Raw genomic sequence first — 24,641 nt, 5'->3', positions numbered from 1 at the left:
AGGTCCACCCAGGAATCTGTTTTGATTAGCTCAAAGTCAATTGATTAGTAGCCTAATTACCGGAATGATATCATATTTGCAAGTTCCAGCCACACTCAAGGGGAGGAGAGTATACAAGTGTGTGGGTCATTGGCGGATCACCTTAGAATTCTGCCTACCACAGAGATAGAGTTCTTTTAAGCCCAGGAAGGTTTAGAATTAAAACATAAATCTTTAAGGGTTATGTGTTTTGATTTTTTGCATTAAAGAATCTGCACTTATTTGGCATTTGTGTACTTGCAGTGTTTAAAGAAATGTGTCTAACTGGTCTAACAAGTCAGCCTTATAATTCCCGTCTAAAATTATAATTGTACAATGGATTTAGGCAGATGTATTAAGTTGAAACATTCTAGTATCTTCAAATTTAAGAGAATTTTAGATTGAATCTTCTCACAGTTACTATACCAGGATTCCATGTCTGTGCTCGTTATATGGCTGAGGTTTTGTGAGTTCAAGGGGTACCATTTCTGACTTCTATCTGCTCAGAGAAATTTGTAATCTTCACTGACGTTGTAGCTAACTTCCTCAGCCTTGATTAGATTCTTAATTTTTAAAACTGTCTTTATCTTAATGTCTGGCATCTATTTCCTCACCATGTAAGATAAATGAGTTACTCTAGGAGTAATTTAATAAGACCATAGCAAATAGCCAACATGTATCACTGTAAAGTATTTTACTGTATCATTTCCTGCCCAACATCACAAACTCCCAAAAAATACCCATGCCAATTACAAAAACAAACGACAGTCAGTTTCATACTATTAGTAACACATCTTAGATTGACAGGCAGTAGAGAAAGAGGGACCCACCTCCCACAGACTCATCCACCTGTTGAGCATGGTGACACATTTCCTTCACTCCAGCTCCAACTCAGCTAATAACATTTCTGTAGGAGCAATCAGTTAGGAGTTACTTGTTGACACCAGGACAGAGACTAGGGTGAGGCAATTGAGGCACCCAGGGTGCAGAATATAAGGCAACACTTACTCAGGCACGTGCTAAAGAAGATGCTGGAACGTCTTTGCCGTGCAAGCACAGGGTCAGCACCTGAGAGTGTGTGCCACCTTACATCTTGTACCTTGGGTTCCCTGCTTGCCTCACCCTAGTCCTGGCCCTTTTGGACACCTCAAAAGCCCTCTGGCGTGACCCTGCTTATGAAGGCTTTTCAAATGATCGAGAAAAGAGCACTTATTTTGACCTTGTTGCCTTACCTCCTCTTTCAGAGCGTCACCACCTGGCCAAATTCTCTCTGACCAGTCTCATATCTGCCATAGCAAACCCATTACAAAACTGCTTAAAAATTACCTTTGTGACATATTCATTTTTTTTTAAATCAGAAAATTCAGATGTATAAAAAATATCAACAATAACAACAAATATCACCCTTAACCTCACCACCCAGAAATAACTATCCTTTATATTTTGGAGAATGACCTTTCAGTCTTTATGCATATAGTTTTAATACAATCACAAGCTCACACTGTACATATTTATTTCAGTCCCTTTTTTTAACTTCTCATTATATCACCATTTTCCACTAAAAAAGTCTTCTGCAACCTTGTTGTAAAGGGTTGCTTAATACTCCATTGTGTGCCCTATATCTTAATTTATTAATTCAATTTCATAGTGTCGAACATTTAGATGGTTTCCAATTTTTTGTATTATAAAGATCACTGCTATGAGCATCCCCAAAACTAGATTTTATTCTCATCCTGAGTTATGTCCTTTGGATACAGTTCTAATTATGGAAGCACACTTCGAACAACAAATCATTGAAGGTTTTTTGTACATATTGCCAAGTTTCCCTCCAGGAAGTTTATATCAATTTTGATCTTGTTTTTTTGGCTACTAACAGCTCAGTCAGGAAAATAGCAGCCACCATTTGTGGAAAGGTCAACTTCTTTTGACTTTACATACATTATCTCATTAAGTCTTCAAACAGTCCTAAAGTTAAGTGGAATTATCCACATGTGATGGCTAATTTTATGTCAACTTGACTGGACCACTGTGCCCAGATATTCAGTCAAACATTATACTAGATGTTTCCGTGAAGGTGTTTTTTGGATGACATTGACATTTAAATTGGTCAACTTTGAGTAGGGGGAATTGCCTTCCACAGTGTGGGTGGGCTTCATCCAAACAGTAGAAGGCTTGAATAGAACAAAGACTGGCCTTCTCTGAGCAAGAAGGAATTCTACCAGTAGACACTTTTTGGACTTGAACTGCAAGTCTTCCCTGGGTCTCCAGCCTGCTGCCCTACTCCACTGATTTTTGAACTTACCAAGTATCCATAATCACGTAAGCCAATTCCCTAGAATACATCTCTCTCTCTCTCTTTCTCTCTGTGTGTGTATACATATACACACAGTGTTGGTTCTGTTTCTTTAGAGAACCCTGACTAATACACCCTATTTGGCAAATAAGAAATCCAAGGCTCAGAGAGGTTAATGCTCCCAGGTTCACACAGATGGAAAACAGTAACAACACCAGTATTCAAATACAGTTTACATCAGACCATGGGCCCATCATATGTCATACTCGGACATTCCCCATCACTGTGGAGAAGTTTGGTTAACTTCCCAGTACCTGCCAATAGCAGTAAGTAGTCCAGGAGCCCCTTCACAGTAGAACATCCTAAAGAGGCAAACTCACTCACACCAGAGCAGCTACCTAACCCAGAGTCTCTCCCACCACCATTAAACGGAGAAGACCTGGGGCTTCCCTGGTGGCGCAGTGGTTGAGAATCTGCCTGCCTAATGCAGGGGATGCGGGTTCGAGCCCTGGTCTGGGAAGATCCCACATGCCGTGGAGCGACTAGGCCCGTGAGCCACAACTACTGAGCCTGCGCGTCTGGAGCCTGTGCTCCGCAACAAGAGAGGCCGCGATAGTGAGAGGCCCGCGCACCGCGATGAAGAGTGGCCCCCGCTTGCCGCAACTAGAGAAAGCCTTCACACAGAAACAAAGACCCAACACAACCAAAAATAAATAAATAAAAAATAAATAAATTAATTAATTTTTTTAAAAAAAGACCTTCCAGTCAACTTATGTTGCAGTTCTTTGATGAAGAGACCAGAGTCTTCTGTCAGTAGTACCTACTAAAAAATCAGTGGCCATATCATTGCTGTCTGTTTTACAGCCCTCAAATGCAATGCGTTAGGCTCAGACATTCTCCCAATTTCTACGATTTCAGGGTCACCTACATGATGGAGCTGAAGAGCACAACCTCTTTTGACAGCCTTCTTTTGAATCAAAACGTGAAACCAGATTTGAACAGAGATGAGTAAATGAAGAAAACTAGCAGATTTTTTTCTTGTCCCTTCCTATTCCAGCAACTAGGGAGCCACCCTGTCTGAAATGAAAACATATGAAAAAGAAAAAACCCTGAAAGGAACATTCTCTTGCCCCAATACTCTAACTTCTTGCAGTTCAATTATGTGCTAACATTAAATAAAGATGACGGACCTGAGCAAGCTGCTCACAGACTGTCACTTTTTCTCACTGATTTTAGGAGAGTCCCAGAGACCCTTAGGCACAGTTGCTGAGAAATTCAAATCTTAACTACAAATTGTGTGTTACAATTGGCAGATGGGAAAGCTAGAATGTTATTCTATTTCAGGAAATGAGGCTCCAGCTTTGGGTTTCATGCAAAGGGTGCTGGCTGTTGTTTTTGGCATTCAGACTAAAGCTCAGCTCTACATCCAGAACCATGATGTTGGTGCTCAGTTGGCAGGATGGCCCAGAAGTCATACACAAGGATGAATGTGTATGACTCCATATAAAAAAGAAAATCATGGAAACTACCTCAATTTAAGCCTTCCCTATGTAAAGGTGATGCAACTAACTGTATGCTACCTAAAAATTGAAATGTCCCACCCAGCCCAAGACCTAAAAAGATGACCCCTTCACACCCAGGGAGTCCTTAATAGCTTTGGTGAGTGGAGTTCCAACAACTTTTAGCTGTCTCCAATTCTGCCTCAGTCAAATAGACGCAACTTTAGTTTGCTTAAAGGGAAAACAAACACAGAATGGAAAATTTCAACAGTAGGAATAACAACCTCAACAAACCGGGTATAGAAGGAACATACCTCAACATAATAAAGGGCATATATGACAAGTCCACAGCTAACATCATACTCAGTGATGAAAGATTGAAAGCTTCTCCTCTAAGGTGAGGAACAATACAAGGGTAGGTGCCCATTCTCACCACTCTTATTCAACATAGTACTGGAAGAGTACTCCCAGCTAGAGTAATTAGGCAAGAGAAAAAGGCATCCAAATTGGAATGGAAGAAGTAAAATTATCATTATTTGCAGACGATATGATCTTATATATAGAAAATCCTAAAAACTCAACCCCAAAACTGTTGGAACTAATCAACAGATTCAATAAATTTGCAGGATATAAAATCAACATACAGAATTGAGTTGTTTGGGCTTCCCTGGTGGCACAGTGGTTAAGAATCTGCCTGCCAATGCAGGGGACACGGGTTCGAGCCTTGGTCCGGGAAGATCTCACATGCCACGGAGCAACTAAGTCTGCGCTCCACAATTGCTGAGCCTGTGCTCTAGAGCCCGCGAGCCACAACTACTGAGCCCACGTGCTACAACTACTGAAGCCCACGTGCCTAGAACCCATGCTCCGCAACAAGAGAAGCCACTGCAACGAGAAGACTGCACTCTGCAACGAAGAGTAGCTCCCTCTCATCGCAACTAGAGAAAGCCCGCATGCAGCAATGAAGACCCAACGCAACCAAAAATAAATAAATTAATTTTAAAAAAAGAGAATTGAGTTGTTTTTCTATACACTAACAATGAAACATTTGAAAAAGAAATAAAGAAATCTATCCCATTCACAACACCCTCTGAAACAATAAAATACTTTGGAATAAATTTAACCAAGCAAGTGAAAGAGCTATACAACGAAGACTACAAGACTCTGATGAAAGTTAGGTCTGTGTTCATGGATCAGAAGAATTAATATTGTTAAAATGTCCATACTGCTCAAAGCCATCTATAGAATCAATGCAATCTCTATAAGAATTCCAATGACATTTTTCACATAAATAGAAAAACAACCTGAAAATTTGTATGGAACCACAAAAGACCCTAAATAGCCAAAAGAAAGAAGAGCAAAGCTGGAGGTATCACACTTCTGATTTCAAAGTATACTATAAAGCTGTAATAAAACAGTATGTTATGGGCATGAAAACAGACACAGATATCAATGGAATAAAATAGAGAGCCCAAAAATAAACTCCCACATATCAGGTCAACTAATATATGACAAGGGAGCCAAGAAAGGGGAAAGAATAGTTTCCATAGTAAATGGTGTCAGAAAACTATAACCACATGCAGAAAAATGAAACTGGGCCTCTTTTTCACAAAATTTATCACACAAAAATTATCTTGAAACAGATTAAAGACTTAATCATAAAGTTTAAACATACCATAAAACTCCTAGAAGAAAACATAGGAAAGAATCTCCCTGACATTGGTCTTAGCAATGATTTTTTGGATATGACACCAAAAGCACAGGCAATAAAAGCAAATAATCAACAACTGGGACTACGTCAACATCAAAAGCTTCTGCACAGCAAAAGAAACAACCAGCAAAATGAAAAGGAAACCTACAGAATGAAAGAAGTATTTGCAAAATCATATGTGGGATAATGGGTTAATATCCAAAATATATATAAAAAACTCATACAGCTCAATAACAGAAAACCCCCAAACAATCCATTTTTTAAATGGGCAGAGGTACTAAGTAGACATTTTTCCAAAGAAGACATCCAAATGGCCAACAGGTACATGAGAAGATGCTCAACATCGCTAATTATCAGGGAAATGGCAAATCAAAACACAATGAGATATCACCTCACACCTGTTAGGATGGTTATCATCAAGATGACAAGAGATAACAAATGTTGGTGAGGATGTGGATAAAAGGGAACACTTGTGCACTGTTGGTGGGAATGTAAATTGGTACAGCCACTATGGAAAGTGGTACAGAGGTTCCTCAAAAATTTTTTAAAAGGAACTACCATATGAGCCAACAATTCCATTTCTGAGTATAAATCCAAAGGTAATGAAAACAGGATATTGAAAAGATACCTGTACTCCCATGTTTATTGCAACATTATTCACAATAGCTAAGATATAGAAACAACCTAAGTGTCTGGTGATGGATGAATGGATGAAAGAAGTTGTGAATGGATGAATGGATAAAGAAGATGTGAAATACATACATATACATATGTATGTATATATAATATATATTTGCAAAATGGGATCTTGAGAAAGAAGGAAATCCTGCTATTTGCAACAACATGGCTGGACCTTGAGGGCACTATGCTAAATGAGATCAGTGAAACAGAGAAAGACAAATACTGTATTATATCACTTATATGTGGAATCCAAAAAGCCAAACTCATAAAAACAGAGAGTAGAATGGTGGTTACCAGGGGCTCGGGGGGTGGGGGAATTGGGGAGATGTTTAAGAGTACAAACTTACAACTAGTAGATAAATAAGTTCTGGAGAGCTAACACACAGCATAAGGATTATAGTCAACAATCTGTATTGTAAACTATAACGTTGCTTAAAGACTTGATCCTAATTGTTTTCACCACAAAAAAAGAAATAAATGATAACTATGTGATGGGATAGAGGTGTTCGCTAACGCGTTGGTGGTAATTGCAGTGCAATATGTAAATTATTAAATCAACACATTGTACACCTTAAACTTACACAATGTCTTATGTCAATTATATCTCAATTTAAAAAAAAACAATAGGAGTAATAGCAGCCTACATATACTAAGAGCTTAATGTGAACAGGGCACTCTAAATGCTTTCATGTATGATTAACTTTTACAACAATAACTCAATGAAATAGCTAAGATTCTTCTCACTATTTTACATATGAGGGAATAGATTTAGAAAGGTCAGTGACTTGCCCACGTCCTCATAACTGGTAGGTGAAGGATAAAGGCCTTCTGTCTTAAACCCTGCACTAAACTGCTAAATACAGAAAGATAAATACTGTATGATCTCATTCACATGTGGAATCTACAAAAAACTGAGCTCATAGATTCAGAGAACAGATTGGTGGTCACCAGAGGTGCAGGGTGGGGCTGCGGGGAAAGTGGGTGAACATGGTCAAAAGGTACAAATTTCCAATTATAAGATGAATAAGTTCTGGGAATGTAATTCACGGCCTGGTGACTACAGTTAACAATACTGTATTGTGTATTTGAAAGTTGCTAAGAGAGTATATTTTAAAAGTTCTCACCACAAAAAAAAATGTAAACATGTAAGGTGATGGATGTGCTAACTGTCCTTATTGTGGTGATCATGTAACAATATATATGTACACCAAATCATTACATTGTACACCTTAAACTCACACAGTGTTATATGTTAATTATATTTCAACAAAGCCGTAAATAAATAAATAAATAAATGTCTTCTGAAATAAAAAAAGTAACATGTAGCAGTACATATAACGAGAATATATAAAATACAGCAATTATTCATAATAAGCGTAAAATGTAATGCTGAATCTCGTAAAGTCAAATTGCATGTAGAAACTACTAGAAGTTCTGAAACTGAAAAAGTATGTGAAAGACAAATGGGAAGTTTCTAAGAACTCAGAGGGAAAATTCAAATTTTCGATTCATAACTGCCGAAGTGAGGTTTTTGCTTCCTTCGGTTGCCCATTGAGAAAACTGCATACTTCTTGTTTAGGCAAGGCTTATGGGTTAAGGGAAAGAGAAGGTAACAAGTACTTTCTGAGAGCTTCTTGCCTCCCCGGAAGGTTGCACATGCTCCATCTGGTAGACCTCGCAAATATGAGTCAAAGTATTATTGTTTCTGGTTTACGGAGGAAGTCACTGAGGCTGAGAGAGGCTCAGTGCTGGGTCCCGGTACCCATGATAGATAGGAAGACATATACCCTGAGAAAACCATAATTCAAAAAGTGTCATGTACCACAATGTCCATTGCAGCTCTATTTACAATAGCCAGGACATGGAAGCGACTTCCATCTAGTTCCAAAGCCCATGTATTCTGCTCGCTTGGCCAAGTCTGTACAATAGTTTCTTTGCTCCAAGAAAGAAAACTTCACTTATAGACATATTCGCTACCAACTTTTCACCCTTCCTCCTGTCTTTCAAGGTTTCTCACAGTCTCCTTCTCATCCCCTCTCATTTTCTGTGCCCCATGTGTCCATATTCTTTTCCTGAGGCAGCAACCACACATCAGTTTCCTCTGAGGGAAGTTTTAGTCTTAAATGTGGGAGCATGATATGGAGGCAAAGCAGAAGATCTCAGCGATCAAGATTTGGGGAGTGAGGGGGGAAAATGGAAATCCAGTGGTTTCTGACAAGTACTCCTCACAACCACATGTGCAGATGACAAAAGCTGTTGCAGCAACTGAGACTTTGCTCAGTGAAAATAAGAAAGGGATTTAGAAAACTCTATCCTCAACCAACCCTTTTCCCCTAGAAACTTTCTTAAATGAATCCCTTGCTATGACAGTGGGGGAAACACACCATTCCTGTTTATCTAAATGCCACTGAAACACTAAGGCGCTCATAGCCAGGCCTTTAAGTCCCCAAACCACACACTACCCACCCCAGGAGGGCTTCTCGGTGTGTTTTCTTACCAGCTGATGCCAATTATCCTGAGGGCACCTGACCAGGGAATTCTTTTCAGAAATGCACCTGATGTCTTTGACACCTAAACTAAAGAGGGGCAAAATATGCTTGTCTTTCACTGAGTTCTGTGCAAGGCCATGCTGAGACTTGAATGACTCTCTATAGAGATGGGATAGGGCCAAATCAAGAGTCCTTGAGCCAGAGGTGGGAGGTGGGTTTGAACCAGGAAAATCTTGCCTCCTATTTCTACTCCAGCTATGTATGGAAGACATCTAAAAGTCAGTATGATAGAGCAGTGACTAATTCATCAAACACACCTCTGTAGGCTCAAGGACTGACCATTTTAAAGATCTCCTGTGCAAAATCTGTAATAGCAAGGGAGGCTGGCACCTAAGAACAATCCAGCAAAGCTATCCACCAAGCAATGGAGGAGTTCTGCCTCTTGGTGGACAGGTAAGGGGACCTGCTGGAATATGCTTTGGAGAAGTGTTGCCACAGGCCCAGCACCAAGGCATCACACTGAGTGAGCAGCTGGCAGGCCTTCTCCACCTCCACCTGGGAGTCCAATAACCAAAGCATGAGATGCACCATGGAACTAGAGTGACATCTGCCCAGTATAGGGGCTTACCCTGCATTTATGGCCAAGTAGTGGCTCTTTGGCAATTTGCAACACCTTGATATAGTCTAGGTCAGCTGAAGTCAGAGAGAGCAAAGAATTATGAGTTGGAAACTCTTAAGAACACACACTTAGGGTTTCAGCTGTATCAGGGTAACCATAGCCCCCTCTCCAGCTGCTCATTCCATAAGAGATATCCAGAGTGTCTTGCAAGGTTCTGACATAGATGAGGCACTGCTCCTTTGAAACCACTCGGGCAAATGGCTAATAAGTCACATTACATCTGAGTGAGAGTCTGGGTGCGCTGCAACTGGAATATTTCCCCACAATAATTCTGACCATGTCCCTCCACTTGCCATCGGTGATTGCTAGCTTTGGAGGCTGAGCCACAGGAAAAGGAGAAGATGATGTTATGGCAGGATGGGAGAAGCTCCGAGAAAGAAGGCTACAGTGGCAATAGCCACAAAAAGGAGAAATGGCAGGGATAGACAGAGGCAGACAACCCAAAGAGGAAAAGAAGAATGTCCACAACTTCTTGGTCTGGGGGAAATCAGCCACCTCTAACCTCTAGCCTTTAAAATCAGAGGCAATGGACCCCTCCACTCTGTGTGTGCGTGATGGTGAAGGGAACAACTAACAACCAGTAGTAACTCAAAGAATTCTAAAGGAATAAACATTCAATTTGAAGATATGTTAACGACTCCCAATCTATATGTAAATTAATTTACTTAAATATCTTAAAGTTCCCATTTTGAGAAGCAGAGCCTGAAACAGGAGTTCTTGTGTAAATGATTTTTTGGCAGAATGCTGTTAAGAGAAGGGGGCTGAGAGAAGCAGAATAAAGTGGGAGATGGGGGAGTTAAGCGAGGATGTGGTCTCAGCTGGAGACTAGCTTCAGCGTGGTTGCACAGGGAAGCTCTGGAACAATATTTTCCAGAAGTAGATCATTTCAGCATAATAGGCTTAAGTGAGGTAGCAAAGCTGCTTTGTTATGGGGTGACAATCTGACTCACTGAGCTGACAAAACATGGGAGACTCAGAGCAACTCTACAGGAAGATGCTAGCAGAACTCTGAAATTTTAAGTAATGAAATTAACACATCATACTTTAAAAAATAGATCATAAATCAGAAAGAGAATCTTGGTTGTAACAGGGTTGGCAATAGCTAAAGGAAATGTGATATCCACAGAAAGAGGTAGTCATCTTGGAAACACAGAACCAAAAAAAGAGTCAGGGTCAAAGTTGGCAATGTCCATTCAGCACTGTTGGGGGAGAAAAGGTGCCCTGGCCTATGAACATAGCCAACTAGACCCCACAGCAGGTATGTCTCTGTGGTGGAGATGACTGCATCTAGCTATCAAATCTGATGCTAGCAGTTATTATAATCATCTAGCCACCTCCTCTCTCTCTGTTGCCTTGCCCAGGAGCAGCCTTCTTTTCACATAAGGGCTTCCTCTGGACCTTCCCATCCAGACAGAATTTATTTACCAGTGGAAAAAAACAGTCCTCAAAATCTCATTATAAATTACATAACAGCATTCTAATTTGTCAGTCTCCTGTGACTTGGGTTAATGGCAGTCAGTCTCACAGGGTTTGTTCAACTCTAAATCCAGTCATACATCCTATGCTCTGAGGGCCTTATTGTCCAGGTTAGAGGCATGCTAAACAGTGACTTTTGGAAATATGAGCTAATTTGTATGTCTCTGGATTTGTAGGCACAAGGTTTTGACTTTGAATAGGTTGACTCAATTGAGGCCCTACTCCCATCAGGCCCCATCTAAATTTTACCACAGTAGCAAGAGTAAAGAAAAGTCTCTTAAAGGGAACCCTCGTACACTGTTGGTGGGAATGTAAGTTGCTGCAGGCACTGTGGAAAATAGTGTGGAGGTTCCTCAGAAAACTAAAAGTAGAATTACCATATGATCCAGCAATCCAACTCCTGGGGATATATCTAGACAAAACTATAATTCAAATAGATATATGCACCCTTATGTCCATAGCAGCACTATTCACAATAGCCAAGACATGGAAACAACCTAAATGTCCATCAACAGATGACTGGATACAGAAGGTGTGGTACATATATACAATGGAATATTACTCAGCCATAAAAAAAGAATGAAACAATGCCATTTGCAGCAACATGGATGCAACTAGAGATTATCATACTAGTGAAGTAAGTCAGACAGAGAAAGACAAATACCATGTGATATAATATTTATGTGGAATCTAAAATATGACACAAATGAACCTATCTATGAAACAGAAACAGAATCAGGGGCATAGAGAATAGACTTGTGGTTGCTAAGGGAGTGGGGGAGTGAAGGATGGACTGGGAGTTTGGGATTAGCAGATGCAAACTGGTATATATAGAATGGATAAACAGCAAGGTCCTACTGTATAGCACAGGGAACTATATTCAGTATCCTATGCTAAACCATAAGGGAAAAGAATATGAAAAAGAATGTGTATATATGTATAACTGAGTCACTTTGCTTAACACAACACTGTAAATCAACTATACTTCTACAAAAAAATTTTTTTAAATTAAAAAAAAAGAGAAGTCTTTTTACCTTTGTGATAATACCTTGGGGAAAGTGGCTTCAGTTTTTGGTATATTTCTTTAATTTGCAGACAAACTATTGTATCATACTGCCTAGATGGGCATATATTACTCAGTCTTCATGAGAAGGGGGCAAATGACCAAAATAAAACCTGACTTCATTGACTTTCTCATGCAAGAGCCATTGTGAGCCATGCTGGAGTCAGCTCCCCCTTAGCCTCACTCAACAGCATGTTCATTTACAGCCACATCTACTGCACTGCAGGTGCAGGCCCCTAGAAAGCAGGGTCCATGTCTTCTGCACATTTATATCTGCAGGGCTAAGCACAGTGCTTCGCACAGAGTAGATGTTCAATTAATATTTGCTGGATGGGTGAACAAATGAATGAATGAATGGGTTTCATGAGTAAGAGGAAGTTAAGGAACCAATATCAACGGCCCAGGAAAGCAGAGACAATCATAGCATATTTTGTAAAAATTTCCATCCCTCAAATGATTCAAATACCAAAGTCCATGAGTTAAAAATTTAAATCTTTAGTTATCCACCTTCTCCACCCAAAATGATGGATGAATCATCTGTCTCTCTCACACGCTGCCTTTCTCTCCATCTTCCTTTCCCCAAAGGCCAAAATTTGCAGTTATAATTCAGTCATGCAGCAAGTTGACTATTCATGTATTAGCTTGTTTGGAAGAGAGCTAGTGTTACAGAAGCCAGAGAGAAATGAGAATCAAGAAGCCATAATTTCTTAGAAGTAGAAAATTCTCACCCTTTTTACCCCAGAGTGGTAATAGCATACCTGGCCCAATTCAATATCAGCATCTCTGTCATCTTTTCATAAAGAGATAAAGGGTTGCCCCCTCCTTCTCTTCCATTTATGTATTCAGCTCCCTATAGGGTAATAGAGAGATACGACATAAAAAGTAAATTCCACCCTTACTCTAGATGAATTTATGGTTTAAACACAAGCTAGAAAAGATTAAGGAAGGGACAAATTTTTATTCAGTCTTTCTAGAACACCATGGATAAAGCTCTAATCGCGTGTTGAAACATAATTCAAGATTTATATGGAAATAGATATCCTTCCTTCCTCCCTCTATTTGCCTTTTTTTAAAAATTTTATTTATTTATTTATTTATTTATTTATTTATTTATTTATTTATTTATTTTTGGCTGTGTTGGGTCTTCCTTTCTGTGCGAGGGCTCTCTCTAGTTGCGGCAAGCGGGGGCCACTCTTCATCGCGGTGCGCGGCCCTCTCACTGTTGCGGCCTCTCTTATTGTGGAGCACAGGCTCCAGACGCGCAGGCTCAGCAATTGTGGCTCACGGGCCTAGTCGCTCCGCGGCATGTGGGATCTTCCCAGACCAGGGCTCGAACCCGTGTCCCCTGCATTGGCAGGCAGATTCCCAACCACTGCGCCACCAGGGAAGGGAAGCCCTCTATTTGCCTTTTGTCTTTTCTTTAATGGTTTATAATACAGGTTTATAAGTTTCGTTAATAACATGCTCATTTATTTAAAGTTATAAGCTCCCTGAAGGAGTTTTTCTGTGCTTAGCAGACTTTGAAAGATTTTAAATGATTAAATGAAACCAATGAACCTCTGAAGACTCTGGAAATCCCAAGATTCAAATGGTTTTCCAGGAGACTGAAAATATTTCCATTACTAAAAATTCAGCAAGGCAAAGAATAGCTTATCTCTCTCTCCTGATGCTTCTTTGTGCAGTGAAATCCATGCAGATGAATGACTTCAGACTGTCTAAGCCTCTAAAAATGGCCTCCAATATGACTAGTCTTAGGAAAGAAGTGAATTTAACCTGCCAGCTTCAGGTAACCTTAGTCAACAGATTCTTCTAGGCCAGTAGCTTTCAGTCTTGGCTGCACAATAGAATCACTCAGAGAGTTCTGCTGGGTGTGGCTCACCCAACCAATAAGAACCTCAGAGAATGAAACCAAGGCATCAGTACATTTTAATATTCTTTGAGGCATTGTAATGTGCAGCCAAGGGTGAGAACCACTGCTCCAAGCCAATGTTTCTCAACTTGTTCTCCATGGACCACCAATATAAAAATACCCTGAAGAACCAGAGCTATACTCAACATTTTATAACCTATAAGGGAAAAGAATCTGAAAAGGAATATATATATATATATGAATATATACAGGTATATATTCATTCACTATGCTGTACACCTGAAACTTACACAATATTGTAAATCAACTACACTTCAATTTTTAAAAAGTGCATGTCTCTGGCCTCCACTATAGACCCAGTATTTTGGAAAACCTGCTAGTGTAACAAACCCTACGCAGGTGATTCTTATGCACATTGTAACATATATTGCAGATTAGCTTTCTCAAATCTATTCCAATTCCCCTAGAGCAGTGGTTCTCAAAATATGGTCTCTGACTAGCAACATCATCACTACCCAGGAACTTGTTAGAAATGCAAATTCTCTCGGGCCCCCACCCCAGACCTACTGAATCAGAAACTCCAAACCTGGGCCCAAATAATTTATGTTTTAATATACCCTCAGTTGATTCTACTGCATGCTCAAGTTTGAGGACCAATGCTTTATAAGATGCCTTACTGAGGGCTGGAGTTTAGAAAGCTAAAGATGATTTTTCCTATACTGTCTTAGAGCTCAGGTTCTTCTTCTTGGGACCTGGCTTCTGCCAATAGATGCACCTTAGTAGGGACTGGAAAGTAGAAATAAGAAGGAGACCACACTCCTCTTGGCAAGCATAGCAGTAGAGGCATTTGGTTTCTCCGTGGTAGTGGTAGCAGGGGTCCCAGTGCCTGGTCCCTACTCTGGTGGGTACTTAGAGGCAGAACACAGAGTCTCTTTTTGGTTGGCATGAATCATATCTGAGGAAGTGTGCCCTCGAGCCAAGAGTGGTGGCAGTGGCTTCCTCACCCCTAGGACACAGTTGAGGTGGTGTGGTCTTGGACTCAAAAGAGGGCAGTAGTATCCTGATGAAGTAAGCAGTCATGTGAGAAGTCCACATGGGAACTAGGAGGGAGGTGTGTCTCTAGGACCTGAGGGCAGTTTCCAGCTAACAGCAAAACGTTGGGAAGGAAATGCTGCTATAGCAGCAAGGAAATGAATTCTTCCAACAATCTGAGGGAGCTTGGAAATAAATCTTTTCCCAGTGGAGCTTCTGATGAGAACTCAGTCCTGACCAAGACCTTGAAGGCAGACAGTGGGTGACCTGCAGCATCATACCCAGTTAAGTTGTGGCTGGACTCCCAACGCATGGAAACTGTGAGATAATAAATGTGCATCATTTATGTTGCTAAGTTTGTGGTAACTTGTTATGCAGTGATAACGAATACAGGTAGCAATGATTTTTATTATAATTTCTTAAAGAAGCAATTGTGAAAATTTGCCCCAGTAACAATGGTATACTTGACTAAAAATAGGTGCCACCTTCCCAGGCACCCAGTACAAAATCTTGAAATAAGTCAAAGAATATGAACTGATATCTTCCAAAGGGACAGTCAAGACATTAACCTAAGGATGAAATTTCTTTAGAGTCTTATTTTAAATTTTTTTTAGAAATAAATGGGACTTGGTATAACTACTATGGAAGGTCGTTTCACAGTGACTACTGAAGTTGAACATATGCCCACTGTATGATCTTACAATTACACTCTTGATTATATACCCAGCTCATTTGGTGCTTACTTCCACCAAAAGATATATACAAGAATATTCATAGCAGCACTATTCATAATAACTTCAAAATACAAACTGCTTAAATGACCATTAACAGCAGAATAGATAAATTGTGGTCTATCCACACAATGGGATACTATACAGCAACGAGAATGAATGACCTTCAAGTACATGCAACAATATGGATGGATCTCACAAACTATGTTGCGCAAAAGAAACCAGACACTACACACATAGTATGATTCCATGTACATAAAGTTAAATGTAGGGATAGTGGTTATCCTTGTAGTGTAGCATCTGGAAGAAGCACAGAGAGGCTTCTGAGCTGTTGGAAATATTCTGTTTCTTGATCTGGGTGCTGGTGCCATGGACATATTCAGTTTTTGAAACATCATGGAACTGTACCCTTATGACATATTCATTTATCTGTATGCATATTATACCTCAACAGAAATTTTAAAATGAGTGTGAAAGTTGAGTTCCACTCTGAAATATATGCATATCCGTTTAAATGTTCAGAGAATGTGTTTCTCCCCACATCTTCGAGCAAAATGGATTCTCAAGAAAGACGTACTACTTTTATTCTATAGTTTTGCATCATCTGTGGCTTACTTTTAGGGCTCCATATATCCTGACTGGGATCTAGCAAAACCTTGATTATAAAGATGAAGCTTCAATGTGAGAATTAGGAATGCTGCAGACAGGGCCAGAGAGGAGGTGTTTCTGGTCTCCTCCCTTAAATTATACCATAGAGATGACTGCCTCTGCTACCCGGATCAGATACACCCTGTGTATGGGATGCAAAATGGTCTCTGATAGATGTAATTGGTCTGCCTTATCAATATTAACTCTCTTCCAGTTTAAGTCATGCTAGTCCTTCATCCAGCGATGAGTGGTGACAGAATCACTATCACTTTTACATGCAAACTGTAAGAAAGGGGTGTGGGAAGCTTTTAATCTCCTACTACACTCTTATGTAACATAATCACAGGAACGACATCCCATCACCTTTGTCATATTCTATTGATTAGAAGCAAGTCACAGGTTCCTACCCACACTCAACAGGAGAAGATTGCACAAAGGCATGGACACCAGGAGGCTGGAAAGCATTGGAGGTCACCATGGGGTCTGTCTACTACATTTCTTATCAAGCTCCTGTTGGGTTCTAAGACCCATATAATAAGCACTTTATTCCCATTAACTCACATAATCCTTTCAAAAATCTCACAGGTAAGCACCTGTGCGTCTCAGGGTTCGTGACTACAAACTACCAACAACAGTTGTGGGTAATTTTAGTTTAGATATTTTTTATTAGAAGGATGTTGGGTAGTTCACAGAATCCACAAGAAAGGCTGAGCCCAACTTGGAGAATGGACAGAATTAAATGGAGGAGAGTGGAACAGCAGCGAAAAATTAGCCAAGTCATATCATAGGAAGAATTTGGTTAAGATGCTTCCACTACTGTCCCTGTTGCTGAACATCATGTTCCCTGCCCCTGCCTCCCTCCAAGAATAAAGTCTAAGCCACTGCCATGCACGGAGGGTCTCCAAAATATTTGTCACCAATCTGCAACAAGTACAGAAATTGAAAATAAGCATTTAGAAATTTCATAATACTTTGATGGAGTAATTTTCTCTCTTGAGAACCTAATAATATATCATTGAGTTGTAGTTGCTATGACTTTTTTCATTTTTATGAAATGACTTACTTTTTTTTCTAGTGACTTATTTTTATGGTCTATTATAAAACTATCAGTGCCCAACAAGTTGGAAATTTTAAAAACCTGGCTCTTCAGCACAGATAGTTTGTGACGCCCTGGTCTAAGTTGTCATGGCTTAGTCATTAGCTACTGACTTCAGAGGTGAAGTCCCAAGTGGGAGCACCTGAGTCTTGGGTTTGTGTAGTGGTTGTCACCATAGAGTTCAAGAACCTGTTGTTTTCTATGTCTGTGTGTCAGTGCTGGAGTCGATGTCTGCCTCTCTCAGGAGCCTCTCAAAGCTTGGATCCTCAGATGTAGGAAGGGGTGCAGATGTCAACCAGCCAAAAATATGAAAGAATGATAGAGAGGTGGAGGGAGAGAAAGGAAAAGGGAAAGAGGAAGAGGGAAATATTTATTTTAAGGAATCGGCTCACACAACTGTGGGAGTTGGCAAGTCTGAAATCTATAGAGCGGGCCAGCAGGCTGGAAACTCTGGCAGGATTTCTATGTTCCAGCCTTGAGGCAGAACTCCTTCTTCTCTAGGAAACCTCAGTTTTGCTCTTAAGGCCTTCAATTTATTGGATGAGGCCCATCCACATTATCAAGGGCAACTTCCTTTACTTAAGGTCAACTGATTAGAAATGTTCATCACAGCTACAAAATACCTTCACAGCAACATCTAGACTAGTGTTTGACCAAACAACTGGGCACCATAGCCTAGCCAGATTGACACAAAGTTAACCTTCACAGCGACATATTCATTAACAGTCTGTAAAACAGTCAATAAAATTTAATGAATATGTCACTGTGAAGGTTATAGGCAGGGGCTGTGAGGTAGGTTTGTAGAAAGGGGCAGAGGGGCATGTTGACTCTAGACAAAGGAAAGAAGCTCGAGACAGGAAGACTTGCCCTTCCAAGACACTTTGCTACTTCATCACATTGAAAGGGCCAGTCTTGGAAAATAACCTGAAAGGTGTTAGTCAATCAGTACACATTTTGAATTCCTGAACTCTGTTTTTCATGTGGTAATACAAAAGAAGAAATTCATGTTCATCAGAAGGGAAACTAGCCAAAGGATTTTGTCCCTGGAAATTTAAGGTTATTTTTTGACTGGGTTGTATTTTTATTTGAAGTTGGGTTTTTTTGGTGGAGTGTTTCTGGTGTCAATATGGGTGTAGGTGGATTTAATCGCTTCAGCATTAAATATCCCCATGTTAAATAAGGAGCCCAGCCTTCCAGAAAGCTTAGCACGGTCGGGTCTACAGCTCCACTTGCTTCCCATTTCACTTTGAGCCAACACTGGACTGTGGAGTCCGACCTCTTTCACGATGAATTCCATATTTGGATACTTAACCATAACTTGACTACAAGGGTAAGGGAGCCCACCAGGCCTATTTTGAAGTCTTCCAGGCAGGAGGTTCTGGGCTCACTTGCTCCCCACATCTCATAAGCTCATGCAATCACAGTTCCCTGGGTCAACTGCCCCTGGGAGAAGGAAAGAGATGGGACTTAAATTGAGTTTGAAGTTGATGCTTTAAATTGAGAATAAATGGGGGTTTGGGGGGAAGGGTGGAGGAAAGGGGCCTTTTTCCCCAACATTTTATTATGAATATTTTTAAACAAACAGAAAAATTGAAAGAATGCTGCATTAAACACCGAGGTACTCACCACCTTGATGCTATGTTTGCTTTATCTCATATCTCTCCTTCTCTTTATCCCTCTATCATTTATCAATTCATCTTATTTTTTGGATGTATTTCAAAGCTACAGACATCAGTATACGTTACTCCTGAACACTTCAGCATGCATAGCATTAACTAGATTGAACTGAGTTTTAGTAGCCAGAAGCAACGAGAAATCTTTGGAATCTACCCAAGGTGTCATTAAGGGATGCAAAAGATATTCAATACAGCATGGTTGAAGGCAATGATTGTAGAAAAATAAAATCCCTGGGAGGAAAAACTTAAATATAAGTGTAGTTCATGATGCTACTTGCTCCTTCCTTTGAAGGACATTCCTTTAATGTTTATCTGTATTCATTATATGCATATATCTCAATTAGCACTGCACTGGTGTTCCACTGGTATAATGTAGATATTCATCAATATTTTTAATTATTTGTACATGAAGTTTTCGTTATTAAGGAGTTTATTTCTACTATGATTATTTATTCAGGAACCATATATGTAGACACATTTTCCAGGCAAGCACTTATATAATACCTGTATGCATGTACATTTAAGTATTAATTTAAGAAAAGAATGTAGTAGCTAATCTAGTGCCAATCATAATAGAAAGGCACTAAATATCTTAGATTAAAGCACTTTCCTCCCTATGACTCCCAAATAAGATATTTCTTTTATTCTTTGCACTCTTTTACTTTAAACCTATCTAAAATATTTCCCTTCCTCCTGCTGTTCATTCCAAATTACATACTTTATGGAAGATATCCACTAACCACTTTTAACTATAAAATTTCCTTTGAGCTAAAATATCTTTTGAGTTTGATGAACGGTAAATAAAAACCAATTTTAACTTATTGACCTTAGGTGAATAGCATACCTCTTTTTAATTTTCAGTAACCTTGGATTCATATTCTTTTAAAAGCTGTCACTAAGCCATTTGTCTCAGGAGGTAGCTTTAATCAAGGTAGAAGTAGTCCTTATACTCCAGTAATAATAATTAGTACTATCTACTTAGTGTCTACCAAATAGCAGTTATTACACTGGGCTGCTTACCATGTGCCAGGTACTGTGCCAGGTGCTGGAGTGAATAAGATGGACTTATAAATCTGAAAATCCAGTATGGGACTATTTGAATTACTGTTAATTATTTAGTAACAATTTAAATTGCAATTGAGACAAGTATTAACAAAAAGGGGGAGGAGTATTTGTAGTGAATAAAACAGGGAACACCCTTACCTAGTTTGGGAGAATGGGGCAGGGTGGGGAATGATCAAGGCTTTCTTAAGGAAATGATGTTTGAGACTTGATAGATGAGTAGGAGTGGGACAGGCAGAAAAAGAGAGAAAGAGCATTCTAAGCAAAGAAAACAGGATATTTAAGAAACACTTTGATTAGGAAAGACCTAACTGAAATTAAGCCAGCATGCTTGGAGGCTTGGAGCCTTAAGGTGCAAAAGGAAGCTAAAGAAACGAGCAGGGGCTGGATTGCACAGAGTCTTGTGAGCAATATTAAGAATTTTTGTATTCACCCATTCATTGATGGGCAGCTACAGAAGGGTTTTAAATAAAATTAGGAATTGATCTGACAAGATTTCTGTTTTTAGATGATCACTCTAGCTATTATGTGGAAGATGGTGCTTTCATTAGATTATAGTTTTGGCTAAGTGTAACACAGACTCAAAATAACAATGGCGTAAGTAAGATAAAGTCTGGGCGGAATTCGATATTGCCCCTAAAAGTCATTAGGAACCCAGGCTCCATCTATCTTCTTCTTCTGCCATCCCAACATTATTGCCCTTACCAGCATTGTCCAAGATTGTGCAGCACCAAAGCCACATCTCAACCAACAAGAAGGGCACCTGGAAATTCTATATGTCACTACCATTTTACTTTGTTAACAAGAACTTAGCCCAATGGCCACATCTAGCTGCAAAGGAGTTTGGGAAAGTGAGGGTTTTTTCCCTAGATGGCTCTGTGCCCAGCTAAGAAGTCTATTACTTTGGAAGAAAGAGAGTGGATGTTGGAAGACAACTGGTAGTTTCTGCCACCGATGAATTAGAGATGGTCAAGAGAGGAAACAGGATGACTAGTATAAAGACAATTGCAGAAGTCCAGGTAGGAGGAGGGTGAGTTGGTCTAGCATGGTGAAGTAGAGATGGAAAGAAATGAAGAAATTTAGAAAATGTGTAAGAGTATAGAATCAACAGGACTTAGGTGTAAGAATTAAAGGAGAAGAAAGTGTAAAGGATAATGTTCAAGTTTCTAAAATGAACAACCAAGAAAATGATGGCATCTTTAACTGAGATGGGAAAGACTAGAAATCTACAGATTTATGCAGGACAATTATAAATTCAGTTTTAAGATTCCTGTCAGATATCCAAGTACAAATGTTATCTAGGCCAGGCGTTGACAGACTATGACCTATAGGAAAAATTTGGCTCACTGTGTGTCTTTATTTATTTATTTATTTATTTATTTATTTATTGGCATATGGGATCTTAGTTCCCTGACCAGGGATCGAACCCGTGCCCCCTGTATTGGAAGCACCACAGGTATCAAAACCTAAAATACCCTGAATTCTTCATTTTGATTAAAGAAATATGGATTCAGTATTCCTCCCCAATATTCTGGCTTAGGCCAAATTATCAAGCCATTACAAATAGATGTGATTCTAGATCTTGAAGCAGCACATCCTGGGCTTATAGTCTCTGAGGACAGAAAAAGTATGCAATATAGAAAGAAAAAAACCAAACCTTTGTTATAACCCAAGGAGATTTCATCTCTGCCTTGCTATCCTAGGTTCTATGAGATTTAATTCTGGCAGGCATTACTGGGAAGTAGAATTGGAAAACAAAACTAAATGGACATTGGGCATGTGTTAAGATAGTCTTCCTAGGAAATGGTGGAATCAGCCTGTAGGTCAGGGTATATTCTGGGCAACTGGGCGATATGTTGACAGCAGTTATGTTGCATTGCGTCCTAAGACAGTCAACTTCTGCCAGTAGTAAAACCCAGTAAGACTGGCATTTTTCTGGACTGAGTTGAGTGTGGTTTCCTTTTTATAATGTGAATGATAGATCTCTTCTCTATACTTTTAATGATTCTTTTATAGAAGCCGTTAGTCCCTATTTCTATACTGGAACAGATTCTGAATCTCTTCAGTAACAGATTATGAAAGATGAAGTACCTGGGGAATGATTCTATTTCAGCTCTTAGGGCTACCTTAGTCAGTAAATTTTGTCTCAGTAATTCTGGATTTTTAAAATTTTCCACCGCTGAAAACCAGAATAAATTTTTCTTCCTCATTTTCAGAAACTGTATAAACATGGTAGCAATGCCAATTGCATAGATGTTACCAGCATCAGTTGTCAAGTGCTTTGAATTTCTTAGATAAAATATTTGAAAATAAATAATATTTTAAGTAATAAAATATTGCTTAACACAACTAATAAACTATTTTATTTTAAAATTGAAAAAAAGAACTTAATTCCTTTCTAAGGCTGAATAATATTCCATTGTATGTATATACCACATTTTATTTACCCATTCACTGTTAATAAACACTTAGGTTGTTTCCACTTTTGGGTTATTCTGAATAATGCTGTAATAACTTTGACATACACGTATCTGTTTGAGTTTCTGTTTCCAATTCCTTTGGCTATATACCTAAGAGTGGAATTGCTGGGTCATACAGTAATTCTATGTTTAACTTTCTGAGGAACCACCAAACTGTTTTCATAGTGACTGCACCATTTTACATTCCCATCAGGAGAGTACAAGTGTTCCAATTTCTCTACATTCTCTCCAACATTTTTTATTTTCCATTATTTTTTTAAATTATTATATCCATTCTCCATAAAAAAGAATGAAATATTGCCATTTACAACAACATGGATGGACTTGGAGGGTATTAAGTGAAATAAGTCAGACAGAGAGGACAAATATTGTATGATATCACTTATATGTGGAATCTAAAAAGTAAAACAAACTAGTGAATATAACAAAAAAGAAGCAGACTCACAGATGTAGAGAACAAACTAGTAGTTACCAGTGGGGAGGGGGAAGGGGGGACAAGATAGGGGTAGGCGATTAAGAGGTACAAACTATTATGCAATAAACAAGTAAGCCATAAGGATGTATTGTACAACACAGGGAATATAGCCAGTATTTTGTAGTAACTATAAGTAGAATATAACTTTTAAAAATTGTGAATCATTATGTTGTACACCTGTAACTTATGTAATATTGTACACCAACTATACTTAAATTTTCAAAATGAAAAATAAATTATTATAGCCATTCTAGTAGGTGTAAAGTCATATCTCATTTCTGGCTTTGATTTGCACTTCCTTTATTGACTAATGATGTTGAGTATCTTTTCATGTACTTATCGGCAATTTGTATATCTTCTTTGCAGAGTTTTTTTTTCAAATCCTTTATGCATGTTTAATTGGGTTGTTTGTCTTTTTGTTGAGGAGTTTTAGGAGTTTTTAACATATTCAGGATATTACACTCTTATTAGATATGATTTTCAAATATTTTTCTGCCATTCTGTGGATTGTCTTCACCCTCTCTTAAGAGTAGCATTTAATGAACAAAAGTTTTCAATTTTGATGAAGTCCAATTGATCTGTTTTTTCTTCTGTTGCTTGTGCTTTTGGTGTCATATCTAAGAATCCATTGCCAAATCCAAGGTCATAAACCTTTTCCCCTATGCATTCTTCTAAGTGTTTTAGGGTTTTAGCTCTTATATTTAGATCATTGAGCATACTTAATTTTTGTAAATGGGACTTCCCTGGTGGTGCAGTGGTTAAGAATCCACCTGTCAATGCAGGGCACATGGGTTCGATCCCTGGTCCAGGAAGATCCCACATGCCATGGAGCAACTAAGCCCATGCGCCACAATTACTGAGCCTGCATGCCACAACTACTGAACCCCATATGCCTAGAGCCCACGCTCCTCAACAAGAGAAGCCACCGCACTGAGAAGCCCGTGCACCACAACGAAGAGTAGCCCCTGCTCGCCACAACTAGAGAAAGCCCACACGCAGCAACGAAGACCCAATGCAGCCAAAATAAATAAATAAATAAATTTATTAAAAAAAATTTTGTAAATGGTGTGAAGAAGGGATCCAACTTCATTCTTTTGTACAGGGGAAATCCAATTTTCCTAGCACCATTTATTGACGAGACAATTCTTCCCCCATTCAATGGAATTGACATCTTTGTCAAGAATCCATTGGCCATACATGTAAGGATTTATTTCTGCGGTCTCAATTCTATTCCATTGGTCTATATGTCTATCTTTATGCCAGTACCACTTTGTTTTGAATGCTGTAGCTTTGTAGTAAGTTTTGAAATCTGGAAGTGTGAGTCCTCCAACTTGATTCTTTTTCAAGATTGTTTTGGGTATTCTGGGACCCTTAGAATGCCATATGAATCTGAGAATCAGCTTTTCCATTTCTGCACACACACACAAAAATAAGCTGCTGGAATTTTGACAGGAATTGTGTTGAATCTGTAAATCACTTTGGATAGTATTGACATCTTGAAATATTGTGTTCCAATCCATGAACACAAAATATCTTTCCATTTATTTAAGTTTTCCTTAATTTCTTTCAGCAATGCTTTATAAGTTTCAATGTACAAGTCTTTCCCCTCCTTGGTTAAATTTATTCCTAGGTATTTTATACTTTTGGATGCTATTACAAATG

The 24,641-nt window shown here is 39.1% G+C and overlaps 1 long non-coding RNA gene across 1 annotated transcript; it reads right to left on the bottom strand.

The window, feature by feature from the left end:
* Nucleotides 1-1,230: 1,230 nt before the first annotated feature.
* Nucleotides 1,231-24,641, bottom strand: LOC309652657. Its single transcript, XR_014258859.1, has 3 exons — nt 13,316-24,641; nt 3,070-12,972; nt 1,231-2,750 (listed from the first exon to the last, which is right to left on the bottom strand). It is a non-coding gene; the product is annotated as an uncharacterized lncRNA (long non-coding RNA).

Source organism: Balaenoptera physalus (genome assembly GCF_965194825.1).
Source record: "Balaenoptera physalus genome assembly, chromosome: X".
In the NCBI taxonomy this organism is placed as follows: domain Eukaryota; kingdom Metazoa; phylum Chordata; class Mammalia; order Artiodactyla; family Balaenopteridae; genus Balaenoptera; species Balaenoptera physalus.
The sequence above is the reverse complement of the archived record's forward strand: the minus strand, read 5'-3'. Positions and strand labels throughout refer to the sequence as shown.